Source organism: Mustela erminea, chromosome 8 (assembly GCF_009829155.1).
Source record: "Mustela erminea isolate mMusErm1 chromosome 8, mMusErm1.Pri, whole genome shotgun sequence".
NCBI classification, from domain to species: domain Eukaryota; kingdom Metazoa; phylum Chordata; class Mammalia; order Carnivora; family Mustelidae; genus Mustela; species Mustela erminea.
In genome coordinates this window covers 47,799,246-47,806,498 of record NC_045621.1, presented here as the reverse complement: position 1 = coordinate 47,806,498, position 7,253 = coordinate 47,799,246, and the positions used below count along the sequence as shown (strand labels likewise).

At 35.5% G+C, this 7,253-nt stretch overlaps 1 pseudogene; it reads right to left on the bottom strand.

The window, feature by feature from the left end:
- Positions 1 to 445: 445 nt before the first annotated feature.
- On the bottom strand, positions 446 to 1,352 carry LOC116596979 (annotated as a pseudogene).
- Positions 1,353 to 7,253: the final 5,901 nt, after the last annotated feature.

The following is a 7,253-nucleotide window of genomic DNA, read 5'->3' as shown; positions in this document are numbered from 1 at the left end:
TCAGGACTCTTATACAATACTCTACTGTTTTCTTTCACTGTTTTATTAAAAAGCGAAAAGGAGGTTGATACTTGAACTATATGTATTATTTCATAATTTTTTACACTTTGTTCTGTTCTCTCATTTGGAATTCATATTATTCACTAGTTGTACCTTTTAGAAAAATATTATTTTCTTAACTTCTCTTCCAATTTTTCACCTTTTGTCTTTTGGTGTTAATTCTAAGAAGACTGCCTCAAATATATATATTCCAACCATCTTACTGATTTTTAGGCTTATTCTTATCCTGCTTGTAGTTTGAAAGAGTTCTTTCTTATTCAAGAGAAGCTCCCTTGTGAAAATATCCTGTTCTTTGTTCAAATGCAATGTCTTCTCTTACTGAGAACTTTACTTGCAGTTTCTTTCTTTTTTTTTTTTTAATTTTTAGGAATTATTATCTGTCAATTTTATTTCCATTTTGTTAGAGTCTGTGGAAGAGCAGCTGAAGATAACTCAGTGGTTGTTCCTATCCATTCAGTGGCCAGAGCAGTGGGAGTGGCAGACCAGTCTTCAGGGGCTGGCTGGGCATTCCAGTCTTCAGTAGGGAACTGCCGAGTAGGCAAAGAGGGCACCTGGATGCCTTCTTCAGGTTGCAACTTCAGGTTGAGTAGCAGTGAACTCAAAAACTGGAGTGATCCACTTGACCCTGAAATTCCTCCTTGGTCACAGCATTTTCAGTAGAGGCCTGTTCTTCCTTTTCAAGTTCTTCAGGATCTCTGAAGAAGTAGAGATCAGGCCTGACCTCCCATGTTTTTTTTACAGGAAATGGTGCCATGCTTGTGTAGAACTTCCAGGGCTAGCATTCACCACATCAGACCCACTGAGTGAGCTTCACTCTTGTTGCAAGAGAGAGCAGCGTCCACAAAGTGCAGAGAAGAGTCTGTGTTACACTCCGGTGGTAGGCAGGTTAATAAAAGACACTTCTGTGAGAAGCTGATAGTCAGCTTTGGGATCAATAACCACCAAAAGTCTCAGCTCCTGAAGGCTGCTTGGATCTTGTTAATGAAGTTTTCAGGAGTGAAGGAGTGGCTCCAGTAGCAGCAACAAATTCCAACATGGTTTATTGACCAGTATTCCTGGATGATATACAGTGACATCAGCTGGGTTTTCAGTGTAACAATGACATGAGCTGCCAGTAGAAGCTTCTCCCAGGTTCTCTTCAGATTTATGATGTAGATGTCACCACTTTTCCTTCTGTAGATGTACTGTCCCATTTGAAAGTAAAGGTTGGTGCCGCTTAACTGGATTCCTGCTGTAAGGAATTTGAGGGCATCCCCTTCCTTCATTTGCAGAACATCAAGGACTCAGGACATTATGAAAGTTTCCCTTTAAGTTATGATGGGAATGCAAAACAAGGCTGTATGAACCCCTGCCCAGGTAGTGTTGAAGGCTCTTTGTTTTTTTAGTTTTATTGTCTTTCCTTTATCAACTTTGTTTCCTCTGAGTCTCCCTTCTCTACTTGTTCACTTTGGTTTTTGCCTTCTGCATTATGAAGTTCCAATGTTTGATTTTCCCTAGTCAGCAATTTATATTTAAATATGAGATCATAAAACTTTGAAGAAGGAAAAAAATCATTGGATTGATGGCTCTCACCAAGAGCAATAAACAGGGGACCATGCTACTTCACTTGAGATGTCCTAATGATAGTTTTGTAAACCTTTTGTTTTGAGCCAGTCTTTTGAGCCCAGGCTAGGAACTCTTTAGGTTACTTCTCAATGGCACTACCATCAGCATTCTGAGAGCCAAAAAGAAAAGAAGGCTGAAAGACTCCCAGTATAGAACACTTATTTCCACTCAATCTTCTTGCTTCCATTTCAGGGCTACACCCTGTTCTTTGTTTTGCTTAATGTCCCTGAGTTAACAGTCTCTTTAGATCAACTTTGCCAGAAATGGAAACTTAATTTCCTCTGCTGGGAAATTCTTCTGACTTGGATTTAGCCTAGCTATGATGGCTTGGAGAGGTGATCTGGGAGTGTAGCTACTCCTGAAATAAAATATTCCTTTCACCAATCTTTCCGATTTTAGCTTTGTCTCCTAAGCCCAATTCAGAAGTATCTGGTACCCCCAACTCCTACAATTTTGGGGGCTATACAGGTAAATTGGTTATCTTATTTTTTGTACCCCCCCCCAATATGCTCTTCTTTCTCGTCTAATTAATCAAATATCACTTTATACGGAAAAATGAATATATACAAAGTTGGGACACACTGATACTAAAAAATTTGTTGTTGTTTATTTAAAATTCAAATGTAAAATTCAAACTTCATCCACTATTTTATCCAACAACCCAAGTATGGTAGAAAGTAGAGTAAGAAAGTGTTAGGAATGCTGAAATTTTTACCTTACAATATCATGAGTCAAGAAAGTGTTTGGATTTGATACAAAAATAAATAGGTATTTTTCCTTTTTTTTATTTTAAAAGATTTTATATCTTTGACAGACAGAGATCACAAGTAGGCAGAGAAGCAGGCAGAGAGAGAGGTGGGGAGGCAGGCTCCCCGTTGAGCAGAGAGCCCAATTTGGGGCTCGATCCCAGGACCCTGGGATCATGACCTGAGCCGAAGGCAGAGGCTTTAACCCACTGAGCCACCCAAGTGCCCCAATAGATATTTTTCATATAATATTTAGATTACCAAAAGTACCTAATAAAGTTACTAAACCAGAACTTTTTAGACAGAGAGGGAATAAAACATGGGAAGTTTGTGACTAAAATCTTTAGCTATTATAGCAGAAAATCACTAACTTTCCTCTAATGTCTAAATGGAGAAATAAGAAAAGCAGGACATGAAGGCATTCACCTAGAAGACCTAAAAGCAGGCATGATTAAATAAACTGGGCACCACAAAGCTGCTGACATAGCATGTAGATATGGAGAGGATTAGGAATATTAATTTTCAGTCCTATAGTACTAGTCCTTTCACTTTTTAATACATGACTAACCTAAATTTTATTCAATTTGTTTTAAGGAATACTTTAAGTAAATATTTATACTTCTATATGGTATGTATTTTTGTAACCTAGCAAAAATATTGTGCCTATAAATGGCTGTAGCCTTGACTTACATACATCTTAACATACATCTTAACTTTTGAAAAGTCAGAGTCAGAATAGCTTAACTTTCAAAGAGAGAAGTCTATTGGAGAAATTAAATTTTCTCTTTTTCTTGTAAGGAGAGACTTTTTTTCCTAGGGAAAATATCAAATATGAAAGCAAAATTCCCAGCAGGTGATAATAATCTTGCTTTCATGAAAGAGCAGTCAAGAAAAACACATTCTTTTGTCTACTTTCAAAGCTTGCTGCAGTTACTGTCAAATATCTGAGCAATGTTCTCATTTTTAATAATGATTAAATAAGTAATTGTTTCATTAGTCTTAATCTTGGGGTTTACTATAATCTAGGTTTCATGAATAAGCATACTAATTTGTCTGATTAATTTCCTTCTAGCAGTAATTTTAGTTAATAAGAGTGATAAAGGCAATATACAGAAAATGTAACATTCTTGTAATTACTGACTAAAGTTATGAATATATAAATATGTAATTTCCAAAATGAATGAGTGAAAAATAATAGAAGGGCATAGATATAATAAATTTGCATAGTAATATCAAACAAACTTAATATATATCATGGTAGTTAATGAATCCCCTTCAAGTCAAAGCAGTTGACCTCACACATAAAGAAAGGAAAAGAGAAACAGTCGTAGCCCTCATGTTCAGTGCTATAGGGTCTCTGATGGAGTTTCTCTGATAATAAAATAAAAATGCTCCATACTCACTACACACCATGACTTTATCAATAATAAATAAATAATTGGTCTTATAAACAAGAGATTAAAAATACTATTTTATGATCCAAATCTATGGTGAAAGTCACGTCTACAAAATATTGAAACCAATTTCAACAAAGTACACCTAAAATTCCACCCAGTTACATGTTGAAAACTTATTTTTCTCAGCTGTATTTACAAGGCTAAGCCTCAATTTAAAAAGGTAATGATAGCAATACTGTAGCTTTAACAGAAGTCATGATTTGCATGAATTTCTTATGTTTAAAGGTTTTCTTTACTTAAGATTCATAATATAATGCACCTTATTGTACAACAGAAAAAGAAATTATGGTTCAATTTACTAAAATAATTATAATCATAATCACATCTGCTCTTAAAGACTGTCAAATATCTCCAGAGTGCACTGCATACATTTCCTGTATTAGATTCCCTCTTTTATGAGTTAATTAAACAATTTCACAGCATTATTGTACAACTATTCTGCGTGGCATATTGTTTGTGCAGAACATTCCCTTTAATAGCTCTATTCTTCAAACAGATGTTCATTTAAATTTTTTCAGAGATTTTATTTGAGGAACAATTAGTACATTTATCCTGCTATGTTGTCACCTTTCTGTGGATTCTGAAGAGCTCTATCTCTAGCTCATGTAGTCAACAATTTTAAAGGGAAGAAAAAAACATTCTTCAGCATATAGGTCAGTACACAAGAATATCAGAGCAAATTACCCTCAAATGATGGCTACTCAAAGTTGCCCTGGTATTAGAGTAAAAATCAACAAGAACTTTTCTCAAAGGCATGGAAAAATAAAAATATATGATAGCACATTTCCGAAGTGTACTAGCTTTGTTTTTATGAATTTTTACTTACACATCCAAGCAGATTGGATTCATTCATTATAAACAAGAGTAAAGTGACAGATTGAAGGGAAAGAAATGGATGCAAGACCGCTTAAGGTTTATTTATCAAAAGAAAACTGAATCAGTCATTCCCTAAGACATGTTTTCCTGGGAAAGTGACACTGTATATTGTTATGAACTAGCTTATCTTACCTAAACATTTTAAAGGAAGGAGGTGCCACCTACCATGTGTTTTGAAGAGGAAGTTTCCCTCCTTGCTTGACTCAAATCAAGTTTTACAGGATTTGAGTCTCTGGTAAGGTTGGCTTTGTGCAACTCTCTCAGTGGATTTATCTCCCTTCATTCTCTCCTAGAGAGCTACTGCAAAGAGTCAGCTGTGTTTGCCCATGTAGATGTTGCATCTCATGTGAAGAAGAATAATCTCACTGCAATGAAATCAGAATTGCATTCTTTTACTTGCCTTTAAATAAATGGTGGCACAGAAATAACATTTGTCCTTGCTTTTGAACTATGGATTAATGAATTATGAACATCTATTTACCACTTTGAAAGTATAATATGCATTCATTTGGATGGAAGAACAGTGTCAAGAAAAATGAGGAACAGTATGTTTTCAGAGCTATTCTTCTATTCCTTTTTCTTTCTTTCATTTTCTTTTGAGCAGAATTTGGTTTTATTCGAATAAGAAAGCCTGAAAAGTTGAGGCATTACTAGGAATTTAAAATATGCTCATAAAATGAGCACTTCATTTTTAGGTTAAAAATATGCAAAACATCGTTAGTTATTGGAAAGTTTCAGAACAATTGCACCATAACATCCCAGCCTCCTCAAAGAATACAGCAGAGCCGAAGGAAATAAAGTTGAATTGTTTCTTTACCTAGACCTTCTAATATCTCTAATCAGGAGTGGTCTCAAGGAACATTATTTTAGAATAGGCTTCTGAGATGCCATTCTGGAAAAGAAGAGTTTGGTTATGATTAAGAATACTGGTACAGCCTTTCTCTCTGTCATGTGAATTGTGTGCATCTGGCAGTGAACAATGATGAAATGGAATGTACATGACAGATTGCCAGAAGCAGAGCACTCCAGACATTGTAAAGGGAGACCTTTTAGGCACTGTTCAGAATGGCAGTAGTTTGAAAACCACCTAAAATGTTTAGACAAAGGTAATTTTTAAATTGATTTTAATATATCTATGTAATAAAATGCTCTTTGGACAATAAGAAATGATAATATATATATTTTTTATTTATGAGCACTGAATAATGATTACGGTGTAAACCCTTTAGAGAAAAAGTAAGGGAAAAAAAAGCAATATGCATATTATGGATTCATTTATTTATACATTTATATGAGCACCTGCTGTCCAGTCTAAGCAACTTAGTTCTTATTGCATTTACTTAATTTTTCCCCTTACTTTATACTAAATATGATTTGTTTGATGCTACAGTGGTCACAATGGGAGTTTGCTGCCACATACCATGGACACATATGCCAAGCTTTGCAGGTCAAATATTAGGGTACATTATTACATTTTGTTTGTGTGTGTGCATCATCTGAACTTCTTTTTGAAGTACTATAAACATTCGTATAGATGCACTAATCATAATTGAATATGTTAATGGATTTTCACCATTGAACACATCACCATAAGTCACCCATATCAAGAAAAAACAATTTCAGGGGCACCTGGGTGGCTCAGTGGGTTAAGCCTCTGCCTTCAGCTCAGGTCATGATCTCCGGGTTCTGAGATCGAGTCCCGCATCGGGCTCTCGGCTCGGCAGGGAGCCTGCTTCCTCCTCTCTCTCTCTCTGCTTGCCTCTCTGCCTACTTGTGATTTCTGTCAAATAAATAAAATCTTTAAAAAAAAAAAAAAAAGAAAAAACAATTTCAAACCTCATTCCTACTGCTTTCCAGTCACTACTACCTCCATCCAACCTTAACCATTATCTGATTTATAATACTTTGGCTTCTTTTGCTCAATACTGTCTTTGTGATTGTCACTTATGCTTTGTTTCGTGTGTGTGTTTTTTTAATTTAGAGTTCATTTAATCTCATAGCTGTATAGTATTTCATTTTATAAACGTACCACAATTTAAAGATTTTATTTATTTATTTGACAGACAGAGATCACAAGTAGGCAGAGAGTCAGGCAGAGAGAAAGGGGGAAGCAGGCTCCCCGCCGAGCAGAGAGCCTGATGTGGGGCTCGATTCCAAAACCCTGAGATCATGACCTGAGCTGAAGGCAGCAGCTTAATCCACTGAGCCACCCAGGCGCTCCCATACCACAATTTATATACCTATTCTGTTAAAGGACATTTGGGTTGTTTCCAGTATATAACTTAAAGATAGTGCTGCTATAAACATAATTGTGACATTGACTGATATCTCATTGTTAAGTCACCCCATTAAAAATGAGCTTATATATGCATGAATCATGGGGATTTGTATATTGTTATATAATATTTACTAATTTTTAAAGATTATTCACATCTATGTTTGGTTGCTAATTCTTCCTTTTTTGTATTGTCCTGGTCAAATTTTGGTATCAAGATTATGGTGACTTCAT